At 38.5% G+C, this 22,041-nt stretch overlaps 1 protein-coding gene across 1 annotated transcript in view; it reads right to left on the reverse strand.

The window, feature by feature from the left end:
- Nucleotides 1-11,956: 11,956 nt before the first annotated feature.
- LOC117305126 overlaps nucleotides 11,957-22,041 on the reverse strand; it is a 29,846-nt gene continuing 19,761 nt past the window's right edge. Inside the window, exon 2 of the mRNA XM_033789896.1 lies at nucleotides 11,957-14,395. The gene's annotated coding sequence lies outside the window, so the exon portion shown is untranslated. The remainder of the gene's footprint in view (nucleotides 14,396-22,041) is intronic.

A 22,041-nucleotide genomic window follows, 5' to 3' on the forward strand; every position in this document is an offset into this window, starting at 1 on the left:
TGGTACACTAGAAATACTATAATATACTGATAGAAATACTATAAAATACTGATATTATATACTGATATGTTTTAGTTATATCAACTATAAAATGATATAGTCCAGATATTAGTATATATTTCTCCCATGACAAGCCTTACTAGTAGAGATTTTGCACTTAAAGACACTGGACACTATTAGTAGTTGTCAAAGACCAGTCTTTTCACTTGGTGTATCTCAACATATGCATAAAATAACAAACCTGCGAAATTTGAGCTCGATGGTCGCCGGAGTTGCGAGATAAAACAATGTAAGAAGAAAACATCCTTGTCACACGAAGTTGTATTCAATATTTCAAATATTTTCGGACTGATGTAGCTTTGGTATAAATGTTATGATCAGTGAGCTACCGAAATAATCCAATTTCCCCCTAATCTACTTTAACTATTATTGTCATTAGCAATGAGAGTATTTGCCCATTAATTTCCATAAATAATTACATCATCCATTTCAAATAATTACATCATCCATCTCCATGAAAGCATGAGACCGAACTATGTTTGTAAAATGATGGCATTTGCAAGTTGCGCAAAGTAAACTTTCAGCTGAAATTGTCCTACATTTCTGTTTTTATTGGTGTTGGTACCTTTTGTACGACACAAAACCCAAACGTCTACATATTTGCAATAAACTTACACGGTGTGAAGATCGTGATAGTAGAAAGCTTCCTCTAAAGCCATTATACACTTTCGGAACAGAATAAAAACAAGTTCACAGATTTACAAATTACTTACAGGGTTTAAAGAAGGTTATGGTGAAAGACTTCTCTTGAAATATTAATCAATGAAATGCTTTACTTTTTGAGAAAACACTAACATAATTATAAATTCTCGATATCAAGAATTACGAATTTATTTTAAACACATGTCATGACACGGCGAAACGTGCGGAAACAAGGGTGGGTTTTCCCATTATTTTCTCCCGATTAATTTTCACAGGTTTGTTATTTTATATATAAGTTGTGATACACGAAGTGTGGGCCTTTGGACAATACTGTTTACTGAAAGTGTCCAACGGCTTTAAAGGCAGTGGACAGTATTGGTAATTACTCAAAATAATAATTATTAGTATAAAACCTTACATGGTAACGAGTAATGGGGAGAGGTTCATAGTATAAAACATTGTGAGAAACGGCTCCCTCTGAACTGACGTAGTTTTCGAAAGAGAAGTAATTTTCCGCGAGTTTGATTTCAAAACCTCTCAGAAATAGATTTTAAGGTGTCGAAATCATAGTTATCTCGCAACTTCGACGACCAACTCAAATGTTCACAGTGTTGTTAATTTATGCATATATTGAGATACACCAAGTGACAAGACTGCTCTTTGACAAATTACCTCTAGTGTCCAGTGTCTTTAAAATATTAATAATTGCTGAGGTGCTTTAGTTTTTGAGAACGATAAAACAATGGCCACGCAATTAATACGCGACTTACGCAACTCTTATGACAACATTGCTCTGTGGTTTTGTCCTTTTTTTGATAAAATCTTAACGACTAATGAAGCTGGTGAATGATATTACATTCATCTTCATTCACAGTGAGTAGGGGTTCATGTCATGGCCTAGACCTGATCTACAAAAGGTATAAAAACCGGTAATATTAAAGGCAGTGGACACTATTGGCAATTGTCAAAGACTAGCCTTCACAGTTGGTGTATCTCAACAAATGCATAAAATAACCAACCTGTGAAAATTTGAGATCAACCCGTCATCGAAGTTGCGAGATAATAATGAAAGAAAAAAACACCCTTGTCACACGAAGTTGTGTGCGTTAAATGGTTGATTTCGAGACCTCAAGTTCTAAATCTGAGGTCTCGAAATCAAATTCGTGGAAAATTACTTCTTTCTTGGAAACTATGGCACTTCAGAGGGTGCCGTTTCTCACAATGTTTTATACTAATCAACCTCTCCCTATTACTTGTCACCAAGAAAGGTTTTCTGCTAATAATTATTTTAAGTAATTACCAATAGTGTCTATACTGCCTTTAAACAGCGGCTACAGAATGCTCAGAAATATAAAGTTGTTACATTTTTGTAATAGATGCAGTCCATGGGAAACAGAAAATGACGAGTCTCTTACCTCATGTTAAAACATGGTAAAAAATGGGGTTTCCCCGAACCACTCCAAGCCAAACTTCTGAAAAACGTGAGGTCAAACATACCCGCGCGACAAAGGAATCGTGATGTCATTGGCGCTAATTGATGTTGAAAATAGCGCTCTTAGTTGGCCATAGCTGGAGAACTGTGTACAAACCCACTTGGGGAAAATCGCCACTGACGTCAAGGGGTCACATAGGGTGCGTTCGTTTAGCTTCCCTGGGTCGACCCCGGTGTGTGGCGTTTTTTTTTCACAGGACGAACGTGTGCAGATAATTACCCACGTTCGTCTGGAAAAAAATCGCCACACACCGGGGTCGACCCAGGGAAGCTAAACGAACGCACCCATAATAGATAAGCCGTTTTTGACTCTCGGCTGAAAAAGCCGCGCAGAGAGTAGAGGTGCACTTTTGACTTGAAGTATTTATAACAAAATGCAAATGTTATGCGTAAAATGGTTATAAATCGGTATCTACGATGTCTGTTTGGCAAAAAAAAGTAATAGGTAAAATATTGAGATTATCCTATAGCCGCTGTTTAAAGGCAGTGGACACTATTGGTAATTACTTAAAATAATTATTGGCATAAAACCTTTCTTGGTGACGAGTAATGGGGAGAGGTTGATGGTATAAAACACTGTGAGAAACGGCTCCCTCTGAAGTGCCATAGTTTTCGAGATAGAAGTAATTTTCCACGAATTTGATTTCGAGAGCTCAGGTTAAGAACTTGAGGTCTCGAAATTAACCATCTGAACGCACACAACTTCGTGTGACAAGGGTGTTTTCTTCTTTCATTGTTATCTCGCAACTTCGATGACCGATTGAGCTCAAATTTTCACAGGTTTGTTATTTTAAGCATATGTTGAGATACACCAAGTGAGAAGACTGGTCTTTGACAATTACCAATAGTGTCCATTGTCTTTAATGGTTTATTTGTTTGTGTGTGCAGCATTCTACGCACAATATGAAAACGCTATGCAGTCGTGCGCATTGCTGCGTGTTTAATGCTCAGTAGAACGCTATGACTTATTCACGAGATGATGAGGCGAGTAGCAGGATAGTGAGACAGTCGTGCGATCACCAATGATTGCCTGGAAGATCTTAAGGGAATATCTTCCCCCTTATCCAGTCTACTTTTCATCTACCGGTATTGAGTTACTCTTATATTGAAAAACAACAATCCCTGATTGATCTATGATTTGAGGCAACTGGCCATACACGTTAATCGCATGACTCCATTGACCAAGTCACGTTATAACGTCACGGCACCGCATGTCTCGTGAACACCGGCGGAAAATTGACAGAATTGGATCAGGGGGCAATATTTTTTCCTCGTATCTAACAATCTCTGCGGATTGCCCAGGCCAACGCAAGAGGATTAAGGATCAGAATTGATCAAAAACAATTTCTGATGTATCATGCCAGCTCCGAAATTTTCAAATCGTGGGCGTAGAGATGTGTTTATGAGAAAGTATGTCTATGTGGTTCTCACCGTATGACACCGAAGTATTGAACTTATATACTTGCCTTATGGTTCTTTTGTACAGAAGCGTGTTGCCGCCACATAAGTAACACAAAATCTTATTGTGTACGTACACGATAAGTTTGGATTGATCGTGTATGTGCACTAGAAATTATGATGTACGTACACGTTGAGTTATCACGTACGTACACGTTAAGTTGTCATGTGCGTACACGTTATGTTATCATGTATGTACACGTTGGGTTTGGATTTATCGTGTACGTGTACTATAGATTTGCATGTACGTACACGATAAGTTATCATGTACCTACACGTTGGATTATCATGTACGTACACGTGGAGTTATCGTGTACGTTTATGTGGCAGCAAAACGCCGTACATTTGAAAGTAACGCCGTAATGTCACGATTGCTATAGGTAACTAACTCTGACAGCACGATGTTTCACTCGTTGATCATTCATAGGCTATAATTTAGAAATAAGAATATTTGTTTTCTCTAAAAAAATTGACGACTATGAAGCCCTACAGGTAGATTATGACACACACATCTTATTCACAGTGAGTAAGGATTTATGCAATGACTGGTTTGGATGAGAAGAAATAAAAATCACGTCTTTGTGTCTTAAATAAAACACACCACCAACTTGTGAATAATGTCAAAAAACCACCTCAATTCGTCATTGTCGACTTTGACGTTTCAACTGGATCAACAAAATGTACTACCCCAAAACAGGCCTGTGATTTTTTTTCACAGAACTCCGGAAAGTACAGTGCGTTACCTTTCGGGGTAAAAAGTTAATGTTCGGGCATTTGGGGATAAGCGTGAGGAACTAGACTTTTTCGGATTCAGCACACAGGATACAGACAAACCCTATAAATGGCTCTTTTTTCAGAAATCACACTATAGGGCAGAGGTCACATCGTCTATACGTAGTGGTTAGGAAATGAGACATAAGATGGCTGAAAGTTTGCGCTAAGGTAAATGAAAATGTGTGCAGAATGGTAGACTCAATAGGAAGATTTAGCTGCGCCATACGCGAACGTCAGAAACAAGTTGGTTGGAAAAATCTCACGTTTTAAGCATACGCGAAGTTACCATTATCACGTCATCAGGTACGTACGCGCAGACGCCATACGTGAGCATGAAATGAGCCCAAAGTGGTGACGTCACCTAGAAACGAAAACACTTTTCGGACGTTCACGTTTTTGCTCGCGCAACGTGCAGCCATACCTTTATAATACGATTCCTATACGTGTGAATTAAGAGTGAAAATGAAAAACGCAAAGGACACTTCTCACGGGAAGGATGAATCCTTGCTCCTTTTAGTCCCATCCATCAAGCAATGTTTTAATCAGAATAAAATAATGTGATTTCCTGTGAAGAACATTAAAACAAATATGCATGAAGGCTGTTCAATTTTGACAATATTTCGCAAAATAATGTTTGGCATTGATTATGTTATAATTCATCATCACAATAATCTTGGTCTTGTCATTTCTGGAGTTAAAGCAATTGGACACTTTCGGTAAACAGTATTGTCCAAGGCCCACACTTCGTGAATCACAACTTATACATAAAGTAACAAACCTGTGAAAATTTAGGCTCAATCGGTCATCGGAGTCGGGAGAAAATAACTCACCCTTGTTTTCGCACGTTTCGCCGTGTCATGACATGTGTTTATACAATAAATCCGTATGTAATTATCCGTACGTAATTCTCGATATCGAGAATTGATAATATTATTGTTTTAATGTTTTCTCAAAAGGTAAAGCATTTCATGGAATAATATTACAAGAGAAGTCTTTCACCATTACCTTCTGTAAACCCTGTAAGTTATTTGTAAATCTGTGAACTTTTAATTTTTGTTCTGTTCCGAAAGTGTCCAATGGCTTTAATGTCATGTGTTAAGTGTGCATTTTAGATGACGCAGCGTGTTAGACGCCTAAAGGAACATTACAGAATTGGTAAGAAAAATACTCATCTAAGATCACAGGTTTACATCAAACTTACACAGTCTGATGATGGTGATAGTAGAAAACATCCCTTGAATTATTTCTGTCTGAAACGTCATATTTGCTGAGAAATAAATCAAACTAGTTTAAAGTTTCCCGTACAGTGAGCGTTACAAAAAAAGAAAATGGCCGATCGATCTCAAACTTCTACAGTTTTGTCAGTTTATGAAGGTGGATTAAAGACACTGTACACTATTGGTAATTGTCAAAGACCAGTCTTCTCACTTTGTGTATCTCAACATATGCATAAAATAACAAACCTGTGACAATTTGAGCTCAATTGGTCGTCGAAGTTGTGATAACAATGAATGGAGAAACACCCATATCACATGAAGTTGTGTGCTTGGTTGATTTCGAGACCTCAAATTCTAAATCTGAGGTCTCGAAATCTAATTCGTGGAAATTACTTCTTTCCCGAAAACTATGTCGCTTCAGAGGGAGCTGTTTCTCACAATGTTTTATACTATCAACCTCTCCCCATTACTCGTCACCAAGTGAGGTTTTATGCTAATAATTATTTTGAGTAATTACCGATAGTGTACACTGCCTTTAAATAAAGTGCTTACACTGCCACCAACTGTTTTACTGTCAACAACCAATACTGTTAATAACTTTGGCTTCCAACATGGCGGCGTCAGTCTACGGATGCAAACTCTGGTGGAATAAACTTCCAAATCACCTAAGGGACACAACATCCTTCAGCACATTAAAGACATTTCTGAAAGCCCACTTGTTTCAGAAGTCTAGGCCTTCCTTCAATGAGTTATTTATTTCTTCTTTTCCCTCAGCGCCTTTGAGCAAACATTTGATTCAGGCGCTTGATAAATTATTTATGATTGATTGATTGATACACCTTTACCACAGTTTACGTCTGCGTTATATCTAAAAGATGTTGTGGCTGAGGAAGGAGGGTGTCTCCAAATGCCTCCAGGCCAATTTTCCAGACAACTGGTTAGATGCCTTTGTGTTTAAAGGAACACGTTGCCTTGAATCGGACGAGTTGGTCTTTAAAAAGCGTTTGTAACCTTTTTATATAAAATACATATGGTTGGACAAATGTTTTAAAAGTAGAATACAATGATCCGCACAAATTTGCCTCAAAATTGCGTGGTTTTCCCTTTTACTGTGCGAACTAACACGGTCGGCCATTTATGGGAGTCAAAAATTTGACTCCCATAAATGGCCGACCGTGTTAGTCGACGATGTGAAAGGAAAACCGTGCAAATTAGAGGCATGTTATTTTTGTGTGGATAATGGTATTCTACTTTTACAACATCTTTCTACACACATGCATTTTATAATAAACGGTTACAAACGCTTTTCAAAGACCAACTCGACCGATCCAAGGCAACGTGTTCCTTTAAAGGCACTGAACACTAACAACTTACTTGGTATAGATCAATGGAGAGCTGTTGATAGTGTAAAACATTGTGAGAAACGGCTCCCTCTGAAGTAACGTAGTTTTTCAGAAAGAAGTAATTTTTCAGTAAAATACCTCACGCGTGAGGTCTCGAAACGAGCATCTGAAAGCACCAACGTCGTGTGACAAGGGTGTTTTTTCTTTCATTATTATCTCGCAACTTTGACGACCGATTGAGCTCAAAACTTCACAGGTTTGTTACTTTATGCATATGTTGAGATACACCAACTGTGAACACTAGTCTTTTACCAATATTGTCCAATGTCTTTAAATATAAAATATGTTGTTGCATAGGGAGGAGGGTGTCCCCAAATTCCCCCAAGCTGATTTTCCAGATAACTGGATAGAAGCTTTTTTTTGTGTTAAAAAAAAACCCCGATTGGCGAGATACAGGGTGTCAGACTATGTTGTGCTACATTTGGACCCAAGTATAAGTCCCTCAATCACTGTGCCCCGGATTATCTCTCCTCTCTCCTTTCACTCCAGACATCTTCTTACTCTCTTTGCTCTTCTACTGGTAAATCCCTTTCAGTTCACAAAACCCATAAACTTGCAGGTGACAGGGCATTTTCAATTGCTGCTCCCCTAATATGGAATTCTCTACCTACCCTAACCAGAAGCTCAAAAAGTGTCACAGCCTTCAAACGTGCTCTCAAAACCCACCTTTTTGCCTCTTCGTAGCTGGTCGTCTTTATCTTTGTTCTGTCCTTTCCCTCTTCTTTCTTTCTCAGCGCGCCTTGTATCCTATGGCAATTTGGCGCTTTACAAATACTGTTATTATTATTATTTTTAAGTAAACTGGTCAATGTTTAAAATTTCTCAATATACACAGCTTTGGTTGAATGTGACTTAGTTGTGGTACAAGACGTCATGTGCGCGTGTTCCCGCCCAATTGGTTTCACCGTGCTGTCGCTCTATTTTATACTGCACCAACCGGCAGAAAACATACGCCAAGAACGCTTTGTTTCAAGACTGACAAAACGTGATTTCACACCCGTTTCAAAGACTTCAGAAACCGCAACTTCTGAATTGTTAATTCATTCCCCAGTTATGTTGTGGATGTGTTGCTTTTAATTTTTTATTATAGGACTAAAACAATCGAAGTGTGCTGTCGTGTTTATGGTTTAGTTAATGTTGCCGTTTTGTTACCATACCGAGAACTCGGGTGAGATAAGAACCCACGACCACTGACACAACACGGCGTGTCAAGCATAATGCGGTTAAGCGTATCGGACTCAAGCTCCTGTGTTTTAGTCAGCTGAGTGTGGGTTCGAGTCCCAGTTTATAAACAATCGAACAGATACTTTACCTTTAAGCCCACTGGAAGGTTGTCACATTTCGTGTTCGTGACGTCACAAAACAAAGCGTCCGTTGAGTCTAATGGAGCTGGCATGAGTCGAGGGACCAATTTGGTGCATGCTCGTGACGTCACGGATGGGTTTCGCTTCGAGAAAAATGTGTCGGCTTCGATATAGGCCTTAATGTGTCTAAACCAACGTCAAAACGCATCGGATGGCGTGGTGATTTTACATTGCACTGGGAATACTGGGTGAGAATAACCCACGGTATCGTAGTCATGGGATTTACCACACACCTCCATGCTCGAGGAACCGGTGAAGACCTACATCAAATATTCAAGTTTAACTGTCAGCAATGACGTCACCTTAAAACGGAAATGTAGCGGTTCAAAGAGCATTTTACTCGGGGGGTGGGGGTGTCCCTGCCCCATGCCTCCCTCCGATTACACCATTTCCCTTCCCATGAGCCGCACGTTTCTAGGATAATAACAAGGGATTGCGAAGAAACTAAAGCGAAACAAAATTGTTTCTCGTTAACCGGCCCATAACTGCCCCTAAAATTGAACAATTTGAATTAGATACTTTTGGACGCTAGGTGGCAGCAGAACTACCAAATTCCATTGTTTACGTAGGTCTGACCATAGACCTTTTCGCAAATACCATTGCGCAAGCGCAAACTGTCGAATGAAGTGCATGCTGGTCTAGCTAGCTATCAAATTTGAAAGCTAGCTAGACCAGCATGCACCTCATTCCACGTCTATTGTGTGCGTACCGAGTATTCGCGATAAGGTATTTACTCAATTAATTTCCAAGAACAATATGTGGCATGTATTGGGCTATAGCGGATACGAGCACAGAACTCAAGTGCTGGTGTTTCTGATCAGCTGAGTGTGAGTTTTAACCACAGTCGCGACATCCTGTACCCTTAGCAAGGCATGATGCTTCGCCCTTTGGATGGGACGTAAAGCCGTTGGTTCCCGTGTGGTGTGTAACGCATGTAAAAAAGCCCAGTGCACTTATCGAAAAGAGAGAGGGGTTCCTGGTTTGATTGGCTGCATATTGCACCGCATCACCTTGTAAACCATTACATGGTGCTATGTAAAAAGAGAAGGTCTCACAACTCAAAAACGTAATCTCACATCTTGCAGGAAAATACTGGATGTTGTAGCGCCTTGGGCGTCACTGAGCCACTGATATATAAGCGCTATGTTATAATCCAATAGTATTACTACTATTATATACATATTGACTGGCAATGAGGTAACTAGTGTACGTCTATTCCCCCGAGGGACTTTGAGTGACCAGAAATGGGGCATATTTCCCGAGGCCGAAGGCAGAGCGAAACAGGCCCCTCTTCTTGTCACTCACAGGCCCGAGGGGGGGGGGGGGGGTAAACGTACACTAGTTACCGAATTATGTAAGTCAATAATGTGTTTTATAACACACCTCGGTCTTAAATAATAACAGACATCTTGAAGAGAAAGGAAGTTTTGTAGTTGCTGTTCACGGTTCAAGAGAGGGTGCTGTAATCAGGCGCTATTTTCAAAGACTAGTGCCCGCTCGGGAACTAGTTCCCGCAAAACACGCGCGCGCGATCACTAGACTATATTATTAGTTCATCCCACGTGACCGTGTTTCAGCCAACCAGGGGCCAATTTCATAGAGCTGCTTAAGCAAAAAATTCGCTTAAGCACGAAAATAGCTTGCTTGTTTTACACATGTTACTGGCAAAAATTTCATGCCATGTACATTGCTTTTGACTAATATTTAGCTGTTGTTTACTTAGCATAACAATTGAGTGGAGTCTTAGCTGGTAATCTGATTTTACTAAGCAAATATTATTTTTTTGCTTAAGCAGCTCTATAAAATTGGGCCCAGAATACAAAACAGCAGGAGGCGTGTTTATAACTGTAAATATGCTTCCATCTAGAGTCCCTAAACTCTCCCATACGACTATTCACACACAGTTCTTAAGACAACAACAAACATCACAGTATATGTTTTTTTATCAACGAAAACTTTAATGTTTTTGAAATCTACAATGAGGAATAAATCTAAACAATTAACTCAATTTTTAAAAATAGAAATATATTCTAAGCTGGTGCACGGTTCGTTGTGAATTGAAACCTTCAGAAGTGTGCAGTCTACCAGTGATAATTCTGAACAAATTATGCAATAATAATATTACTAAAGATACAGTTTTTGATACATACATTACGTAACTTGTTTCCGTCAAGTAGTAATATGTACACCACGGTCGAAGGCTTAAAAGATTTAAATTTATAATTCTTGTTCAAGATAGTGGAGGGAGTAATTTTCTTTCTATATATCGTTCCTGTGTGGCAGGAAATTCTGTCCCCTGGAGATTCGGTCCCCCTAGGGTAAACTGTGTACAAACTTCTTCTGATAGCGCCCTCTTTGAATCATCCTCCCCCAGCCATTTTTAATTTCCCATTCGGGACAAAATATCCAGCGGATATTCACTAGGACACCTACACAACCAGAAATGTAATACTAAACTATTTCAAGTTTTTCTTGTTAATTATATGCGTAGATTTGTTTACATCCTATTCTGAATTAAAAAGAATGATCTAACATATAATCGTTTAAAACATCAAATTGACCCTAAGTAATGACATTATATACATTGACAAAGTTCGGAATGTTAATTATACAAATGTTAAAGGTGACAGCGTTTTATAAGATCGTTTCGCTGCATTGACTTCTAAAATTTGTACCCTTTGGCCGAAAGAAAATCAACACGAAGGTTTCTCTGTACTGAGCATGCCTTACATCTGGGCCAAATTTCATAGAGTTGTTTATTAGCACACAAGGTAGCCAAGTACGATTAGTATCATGCTTTATTTTGCCAAGCAGAAAACTAGTAAGCACTTGTTTCTGCTTAAGCGACTTTATGAAATTGAGCACAGCGCCCAATTTCATAGAGCGGCTTAAGCAGAACGAGCAGGATACCAGTCACAAATTGTGTATGTGACATGGGAGTTTAGTTGGTAACCATACTCTGGTTAGCATAATTGTGTTGTGCTTAGCTATTATTGTGCTTAATCAGGTCTATGAATTTGGGCCATCCATGGGTTTTAAATACAAACAAATATGCACCGATTTTGATGATTTTAAACTAGTTGGTAAGACACTACTCTATGAATTACAATGGTCGTGGGTTCGAATCCCACCCGAGTAATAGCTCAGGAAAGTACTGAGTAACACTGCTATTAACACAGATCAGTGTAAAATGGGTAAAACGGAAATTACTATCATGGCTATTACTATCAGGGAATATCTCATTTGAGTTAAAATAATTAGACCTGCCTATACTATTTCATTTCATAACGAAAGAATGGTGGCAAGACACGGACACTTTTTTATCTTTATTTCTAAATCCTGTTGAGTTTCTAATTATTATGCAATATGCAGGTTTCAAACCCTTGCCCAAACTGGTTGCAATCAATTAGTTATAATATGATAAACGCATGAGGAAACATTTGAACATACTTTGTTGAGTGACACACGCTAATTCTTGCAGCCATTTCATCAAAGAGTAAAGTAATCTGTGTACATATTTAAACAGAGGGCGTTTTCGATGTTCTAGTTGGTAGAAATACACTGCTCTAGAATTTTAAAGGTGGTTGGTTCGAGTCCCTTCCGAGTAATATGCCTGTGATTTTTTTTCACAGGACTGGCGGTAATATGGAGTATACAGTGCTAATGCACATCTGAGTAAGGTTACAACAAAAACTTAACGTATTAAACCTAGACAAAGCTGAGAAAAAGGGTATTGAAATTATCGCGGTCGTTTAATTTTGTTAAAGAATTTGAAGGCCTATGATTTGATTTTCTTGTTGTAAGATAAGTAAATTGGTTACAATGTGTGATTGGCGTTATGATGGCCTAGCTTGGCGCTAATTCTAGGCTAGCACTGGTCAATCTGACAAATGTATTATGTAAAAAAAACACAAAAAAAAACAAAACACCCCGGAATACAGTTTAAAACGAGCAGCTTTGATCCCCGCTCATACAACATCCCTTATTCAGTCTACCCACCCAGTACTGTAACATTACCAAATTGTTATTTTAAGTCGTTCCCCAATATAATTAATTGAAGAATATAATTGTGAGTCATTGGTCTTTATATCTTACGAATGGACAAGAACAGTCATTGCTGCAATAATATATAGTTCAACATCAAAGCAAGGCCACACCAAACCCAGTCATTAGTATTTTTAAAAGCAAAGGACGTGATTGGTAGTTATCGAGAAACAAACTCCATTAGTTACAATCCTCCAGAGAAATATTTCCATGTGAAATATTGTAACCGTTGCTTATAAATTAAAAGCTGCAATAATAATACACCAATCATGAAAGTGCATGAATTCACCAATGAAACGTACTAAGGGTTTGAGGTAGTAACACCATTGTAATAAATCTCTATTGGTAGTGATGACGCTGAGAAGAACCATGTTATACTTCAAGGAACTCGAAGTGTAAACCGGTTCTTCTTAATGCCACTCTCTAAATGTAAAAGAGTGAAAAACGCCACTCTTTACATTTCGAGCTGTCCTCCATACGGCTCTTCAAAAAGATGGGTGATTATTTCACTCTTCAAGAGGGGTTTCACTCCAGGACAGAGTGAAAAATCACTCAAAAAGATGCACAATTTAATCTAAAAGAGTGAAGGACCACTCGAAAAAGAATTTTCTTCATATAGCTCTTCAAAGAGTGTTTTTTTACTCTATAACATTCAGAAGTACTCAAAATAGTATAAACAAGCCTATTAACCGGTTCTTCTTGTGTAACAACAACCTTTACTAAAAGGTAAATCTAACTTGCGCAATCTACAAACCAGATATTATCAGAGCAACTATAAACCAGTTCTTCTCACACCCATGCACAACTACTCACAATATATTTAAAGTTCTCAATCTACAAACCAGTTCTTGTCTGAACATATAAACCGGTTCTATACTCAACGTTCTCAGAGTATAGACCGGTTCTTCCCAATGCCGGAACTAACTACTCAAAAGAGTGTACAAACGAGCTCTTACTATAGTATGTTCCTCTCACATTCACAACCAATCTACAAACCAGCTCTCATCAAATAACTATAAACCGGTTCTTCTCACAGAAACAACTACTCAAAAGGCTCTAATTACGAACCAGTTCTTAAAGAATGCCAATAAGAGATGATAACTAATCATTAATACAATTGTGTTACCGCAAACCCTTTTAAATGTTTTCCACCATGCATAGCTTTAAGTTTTGCAAAACATATACATTTATATATACATGATAAATTAGTGACTTTGGTTGGCTACAACTACTGTTTTTTTCTGGATACCTTTCCATAACCCTTCGCTCCTCTTTTTGCTATAAATGGATATGTATTTGATTGTGCTTGTTTGTGCCTCTGCAGAAGGTCCAACGGTCCGCTTTGGATCAAAAGCTAAGGCCGTCTACCCTTTCACTATCAATGGGATACTTTTGGGACGCTTGGTGGCAGCAGACTTACCAGTTAAAATCCATTGTTCTCGGTCATGTGCGCACGCTCAGAACTACGTAAACAATGGAAATTTATCTGGTAAGTCTGCCGCCACCTAGCATCTAAAAATCTCCCATTGTTACCAAAATTGATATACTTGTAGCAATTTCTGTGTGTAATGTTGGAAAGTACAATGGAGGAGGTAAATTAATTTACTCCTCAAAAAAGAAGAAGATGTTTTTATGACTATTTTATGTGGGCCACTGTAACGGATGACAAAATTGCTATAATTAATTAAAAAAAACTTTTAGACAATAACTTATCAAAAATAATTTCTAGTGATGAAATGACATTGATGAAATGACATCAATGAAGGTTGACTGAAGGAATTGACAGCGTGTGATTGAATTAAGATTGTGTTTGCCGTCATGGTGCGTTGGTGTTCTGGGGTTGTGTTCGGTACAAACTGTGTCCTTTCGATGCCTGGTGAGTTGCCCAAATCAGCACGAACCACGTCACTGTTACGTCACAGCTTGAACAAATCTCACATTCTGCAAAGAATAAAAGATAAATACAATCATTAATTTCTCAAGAATAATATATTACTGTCACAGATATAAAATACTAGAAAACGAATTAATCGAGACCCACATCTTTGTTAGTGATTCTTTCAGGTTTTTTTTGGAGGGTTTGTCTTTTTTGGAGGGTTTGATACCTTTGTATATCAATTGTTCACTCAATATTAAAAGACTTCAGGCCTGAAGCCTTTTATTATGCATCAGAAAGCACACACATTTCTGCAACAAGGTTGTTTTTTCTTTCATTTATCTCTTGTAACTTCGATGACCAATTGAGTCAAAATTTTCACAGATTTGTGCATATTTTTCATTATATGCATAACAATGTTGAGATACACCAATTGAGAATACTGGTCTTTGAAAATTACAAAAGGTGTCCAGTGCCTTTAACCTAAAACTGTGCTTTATCACGAAGTGTTTAGAAAACTCTGTAAATACCGCCAAAGGGCCTCGACGGCACATTTTTTGTTTCCGGAGTACGGCATCATAAACCAAAGTCGAACCGGCCGGATTTCCGATTCCGAAAAAAGTGTCTAATCACGAGCAGAAATCCCACCAGGGGATTGCTAAAGATTATAACACCCTCCCTATATATGCATCCACACGATAACAAGACAGACGGCTCAATTACGAGTTGAAAGGAGGCTACGGTTTGACGCAGTTCTTAAACATAGCCACGAGGGAACCCTGTTAATAACCCCCATCTCGCATGAACTCCTGTAGCCTAATGGCTGATTACAGTTAAAGTTGCATATCACACACAGTCTCAACTCATTTTTTTTTGTCGACTGAGAGATGTGTCTTGCATCAAAATACAGTGATTCACTTGATGCGAACGCTGTAGACCTCTCTGTTCGCTTGTAAACTAGGATAAGGTCACATGGAGTGGTGATATACAGTTAAATGTTTACATCTTTTTATTTTGTTGTATTTCCATAGCTTTTTTTTATTTTATTATTTTTTTTTTTACAAAAAATGTCCTTCGGGAAAAGTTGCTGACTGAAAATTGTGTCTTGCATAAAAATCCACGAATTCACTTTTTATGAATATACCAAGACTTCCCTCTGCTCGCTAGGCCACAGGGAATTTTCATGGGATATTCTATCCATTTTTAATGTTTGCATTACCTCAAGTGATGAGCTTATAAGGTTTGAGTAAACAAAAAAAATCCCCCGGAAAACAAATTGCCGACTGAAAAATGTGTTTTCCATAAAAAAAATACATTGATTCGCTAAACACAAATTGCTTCATGTATCTTAAGTGACGAGCTTAAGGTTTTAATGAAAAAAATCATCCGGCAACAACAAATTGCCGACTGAAAAGTTTGTCTTGCATAAAAAATGCATGGATTCCCTGTACACTTATACTTTTCTGCTTTGTAAAGAAGAACTTTAAGTATTGAGTGAGAAATTAAGTCTCCATAACATCCCGTGTGTATTCGTCTCTCAGCCCTGTGTCAGCCGGTGTTTAAAGGCACTGGACACGTTTGGTAATTAAAGCCATTGGACACTGTCGGTAAACAGTATTGTCCAAGGCCCACACTTCGTGTATCACAACTTATATATAAAATAAGAAACCTGTAGAAATTTAGGCTCAATCGGTCATCGGAGTCGGGAGAAAATAACGGGAAAACCCACCCTTGTTCCCCCACGTTTCGCCGTGTCATGACATGTGTTTAAAACAAATCCGTAATTCTCGCTATCGAGAATTGATATTGTTTTAATGTTTTCTCAAAAAGTAAAGCATTTCATGGAATAATATTTCAAGATAAGTCTTTCACCATTACCTTCTGTAAACCCTGTAAATTATTTGTAAATCTGTGAACTTAAAAAAACCCAAAAAATCTCAAAATTCTCAAAAACTACGTTACTTCAGAGGGAGCCGTTTATCACAATGTATTATCAAGGGATCTCCATTGCTCTTTACCAAGTATGTTTTTATGCTGACAATTGTTTGGAGTAATTACCAATAGAGTATTTAATGACGGCATTGCAACAGGACGGTTTAAAGACACTGGAGACTATTGGTAATTGTCAAAGACCAGTCTTCTCATTTGCGATCTCCATTGCTCTTTACCAAGTATGTTTTTATGCTGACAATTGTTTGGAGTAATTACCAATAGAGTATTTAATGACGGCATTGCAACAGGACGGTTTAAAGACAATGGAGACTATTGGTAATTGTCAAAGACCAGTCTTCTAATTTGGTGTATCTCAACATATGCATAAAATAACAAACCTGTGAAAATTTGAGCTCAATTGATCGTCGAAGTTGCGAGATAAATAAAGAAATAAATAACACCCTTGTCACACGAAGTTGTGTGCGTTTAGATGATTGATTTCGAGACCTCAAGTTCTAAATCTGAGGTCTGGAAATCAAATTCGTGGAAAATTACTTCTTTCCCGAAAACTACGTCACTTCAGAGGGAGCGGTTACTCACAATGTTTAATACCATCAACCTCTCCCCATTACTCGTCACCAAGTGAGTTTCATGCTAATAATTATTTTGAGTAATTACCAATAGTGTCGACTGCCTTTAAGACGAAGTGATTAATTAGGGTCAAACGGCGTGGACATATCCCCGTGTTTGTCACAAGAAACACGGGTGTGTAGCCTGTTAGTCTATACCTACACCTACCCTGATTGCCAAATTTCAATGCGCTGGCATGATCGCCTTCACTGCAGCTTTGTTTTGCAAAGTGTTTGTGTTTATTCTGCATGGTGGAATGGCATAACCTTTCTTAAGCGTAGGCCCACTAATGACGTTGTACGGTTCATGGCTGTCATGCGATTTACAAGTTAAGCGAAGAAGTTATTTAGCATCTTTGACTATTTCCAAAGTTTAATAAAATAGCATTAGAAACTGAGAATTAGAATCACCAATACTGTAATTAAAGTAATTAAGCACACCACAACTAAAGCAGTTGTACCTGTTTTAACAAAAACGTGATCGCGTATTATGGTGGACTTTTGAACTAGTTGGTGACGAGCCTTGCTCAAGGCAGTCGAATTATTCACTCCGCTGTATAAAAACCCACCCGTATTCACTGTGCGTAACATCGCACGACTCGATGCCCCCGTACACTATCCGCATGCGTCGGCCGTCGGGCCGACACCCGACGGCCTCCGCATGCGGTTAGTGGTACGAGTGCGGATGACTTGTGTGCACAGTATAGTCGTACGATGTGACAGTGTGTATACGGTTGGGTCATGCGGTGTGATTGCACGCACCACGCACAGGGTATACGGGTGGGTTTACAGCGGCGTCTTTTTGGAGCGAATAATGCGACTGCCTTGAGCAAGGCTAGTTGGTGACTAAAAAATTGGAAGAATATTGAAAGCTTCCGAAAACTAAAATCATTGATAAATGATTTTGTTTAACCGAATAAATGAGGCATGGAAGTACAGTATGAATGAATTAGAAGCAATATAAACCATTTATTTTATTCATTATAAGCAAAATGTGCAAGAAGTATTCCGAATAGAGCATGCATGTTAAGTGGACAATATTAAGAAAATCAGTTAAAAAGCAAAAAAGGAGGGGGCGCGGGTCTTTTTTTTTGACAAACAAAATACAAGTAATTGTGTAGCAGAAGGCACTCGTCAATAATCAAACAACGCATCAAACAGAAATAATCACAAAACAAACGACTTAGCGTTGGAATGGACGCTCTAATAGTCTAAAGTGGCAGCAGACGAGTTCAATTTTGACCTTAACAATTCAACAATTAACTCCCAAAGTCAACCAACTTTATTGAAGTACAAATACATTTTACACTTAGCGAGAGAGCGTCGGCGGACATTTATGATTTCCTATGCTTCGATGCTCAGCGTCAAGTTTGTAAAAATCCTCCCGTGTTTGTCGGCAGTATTTGTTAGGCTCGCGGCAGGAAGTACTGTATACACCAAACTAGTGCCGAACAATTTCGCGAATGGGTTTTAAATAGACGCGCGTTTTGTGGAAGATCACGCCTGAACAGGTCGCTGTCAAAATAACCATTTGCGTGTTGGTTTTTAATATTCTCTGGTACAATGACATGCTTGATCACAATTTACCACTTAAGTCTGAATTCATCAGACTATCGAGACAGTTGCTATGTCAAATGGTTCCGGGCAAGCTTTTGCATAGTAAGTATTGTTTGAAGCTTTGCATGGTGTGGAGAGAAACTATAAATAAATAGTAAACTTGCGGGTAGGGTGAGTGTTGAGTTTCTCCTGAAGACGAGCAGAGTATACTGTTCGAAACGTCGAGACCCAACCGGCTCTTTTCAGAGCCAACACTCACCTTAAGAGTTTCTTCTTCTGCATAGTGTTGTATACATAAGTTATAGTGTTGTACATAAGTTATCTGGAGAAAGTACAGCTTCCAAACTCAACACAACACATAGCATTCTCCAGCTGAGCAATCCCTGACACAATTGTGCTGTTGTTTAGGGTGCGTTCGATAAGCTTCCCTGGGTCGACCCCGCAGTGCTCACTTGGGTGAGCCCCTGACAAGAGCTAATCGATAATCATACACGCCCTCTCGGGTCACCCCAAGTGGCCCACTCCAGGGCACTGGGGGCTGACCCGGGTGATGCCCTGGAATGACGTCAAAGCTATTCGAACGTACCGGGGGCTGACCAGGGTCAACTCAGGGAAGCTAAACGAACTCACCCTATGTAAGAGACGGTGAACACCCACACACAGTTTTGAATGAATGTGTATGACACAATGGTACTAGGGTTTGCTCATCTGGAGGTTGCAGTAAACATTGCCCAAAACCATTTGGCATAACAACTTTCTCTATAGTCTGAAGAATTAAAATGCAGTAACTTGTGATTAAGCACGTCATTGTACCAGACACTATTAAAAACTAACACGCAAAAAAAAAGGTAAATTGGACACGTAGCGATGATGGGACAGACTGAGTTTAGACTCTTCTCGTGCCGCTAGGTAATGTGGTTTGTGCGATTGGTTCTTTTAGCCCTTAAATCCGACTTGAAATATTAACGATCTTCCTTGAAGATGACGCGCCGTGTTGTAGTAGCATCATCACTCGAAGCAATCTAGGCAATTATGACACTATGTGTCACGCAACTATGACACTATGTGTCTTTAATTATAGACGGTTTAATAAAGGTATAACCAATGGGCTTTACGTGCATGAGAATCAAATCCAATGTCTCCAGTTCTGTCTTGAGAAAACAAAATGTTTAAAGACATTAGACACTAATGGTAATTGTCAAAGACCAGTCTTCTCACTTGGTGTATCCCATCATAAGCATAAAATAACAAGCCTGTGGAAATTTGGGCTCAATCAGTCATCGAAGTTGCGAGAAAATCATGAAAGAAAAACACCCTTGTTGCACGAATTTGTGTGCTTTCAGATAGGAATAAAAGACTTCTAGCTGGAAGTCTTTTATAAATTTAGTGAGAAAATACACTTTTCTCAAAATCTACGTTACTTCAGAGGGAGTCGTTTCCCACAATGTTTTTTACTATCAACAGCTCTCCAATGCTTGTTATACCAAATAAGTTTTTAAGTTAATATTTGTTTTTAGTACTTACAAAGTGTGTATACCTTCCCTTTAAATGGATACTTCATTTTACTTTATTCCTCATACTACAAACTGAACATAATTGACTACTAATTAGCAAAACAGGAAGAAAAAAGTCACTTTCATGGAAATACCGTTTAGTATAATTCGACATGGTTATTGTTTGTTGTATAAACCGCAACTGAAAAACCCCGTTGTTTAAAGGCAGTGGACACTATTGGTAATTACTCAAAATAACTATTAGCATAAAACCTTACTTGGCGACGAGCAATGGGGAGAGGTTGATGGTATACAATTTAGTGAGAAACGGCTCCCTCTGAAGTGACGTAGTTTTCCATGCATAATTATGTTGAGAAACACCAAGTGAGAAGACTGGTCTTTGGCAATAACCAATAGTGTTCAGTGTCTTTAAATTGATGCTCGTTGTATTATGGGGTTAAGTTCACGACGATATATTAATTGGGATGCCGAATATCATGAAATAATAACAAATCTACCCAATTATTTTTCCATTTTCTGCTATAAAACGTCTTTCATAATATACTCTTCATCAGAAAGGCGGCATCGACACACAGTAGGCCTAAACAGATTATCATCAGTCAAATAAATAACGAAATTGCATTGAACTGGGTAATGGGGGGGGGGGGGCGACGTCTGCATATATACCCGAAACATAATGAGTTGGCCGTGAGGCTTATATTTTAATCATTCTTTCAAACCCTAATCTATCGTAGAAAATGCTTAGGGCGTTTGCTTCGGCATCACGAAAGCTCAAAGTGTGGCAATGAATGTTGAATCGTTTTCTTAAATAGGCCAAAAGTCTAAAGGCATCAAGGGGTCCAGTTTTGCTTTCCAGGCACGAGTGATGAAACTGGCAATAAAAAAACGGACCAGCGCTATTTTTTTGTTTTGGAAATGGTATTTGAAGGCATTGGATACTTTTGGTAGTAACTCAAAATAATTGTTTTCATAAAAACTGACGAGCGATGGAACTTGCAACTTCAATGCCCATTAAGTCAAAATGTTTACCGTTTTTTTGTTTTTATGCACATGCTTGGATAAACCAAGTGAGAATACTGATCTTTGACAAAATATAAAATAGTACAATTTAAATAGTAAATCGAGGCTGAAGTAAAACTTGTCCAGTACTGTTTTATTCAATTCAAGTTCAATTCAATAAAAGCAACCTTCAATAATCCTTTACAGGCAATTACAGCAGTAGATCAGCTCCATATAAACATATTAAGAGAAATATTTCATAATGATACAACAATGCGTAACACACAGGGAACCAAACAAATACTTATGCAGGCGTTTTTTCTTCGTTTTTGAAAGGGCAAGGGCACCAAGGCATTTTCTCTTTGATAAAGAGCAACCTTTTAGGAAATTGCAAAACTCTACTGGAGCATTTCAAGGGCATCTAGGCAATGACCAGGGTGCATGGAGGCAATCGCCTTCGTTGCCTATAAACGTGAAGTATCAGGGGTGGATTTCACAAAGAGTTAAGACTAGTCTTATCTCGAGTTAGGATGAGTTACTCGTCCTAACTTAGGAATAGCCATGAGTTGTTAACATCTCCTACGACTAGTCCTATTAACTCTTTGTGAAATCGACACAGGCCTGCGTGGATAGCTATTTTGTGTATACAGTGTACTTGGCGTCTATAGAAATGAAAAGTAAGTGATGTCGGATATTATTATAGTTACCGGTTTTATATCACAGGGGGAAAAAGCTTAGCAGATTGAAACAAAGTCAGAGTAAAAAATGAAAAAATTAGTTACTAATGACGTGATCCGTAATGGCAAGGTCGCGTTGTCATAAAAACCCCTTCCAAGCCCAGATGTACAACCGTATACAATCTACCTTTACCCCAAACCGATGACTCACAAATAAACAGCATACATCACAGTCAGCTGCAATTATCACAAACAAAGTACCGTATTATTCCGTCATTGCCAAGTCAGATTTTAAAAATCCACCGCTTAATTAAATATCAGACATTAAAACAATAAATTGATGAGATTAATTAACTCCGAAAGACCATTAGTCGGTATAGAAGGGCCGCTTTTGATCGATACG

This window comes from Asterias rubens, chromosome 22, assembly GCF_902459465.1.
Source record: "Asterias rubens chromosome 22, eAstRub1.3, whole genome shotgun sequence".
NCBI lineage: Eukaryota > Metazoa > Echinodermata > Asteroidea > Forcipulatida > Asteriidae > Asterias > Asterias rubens.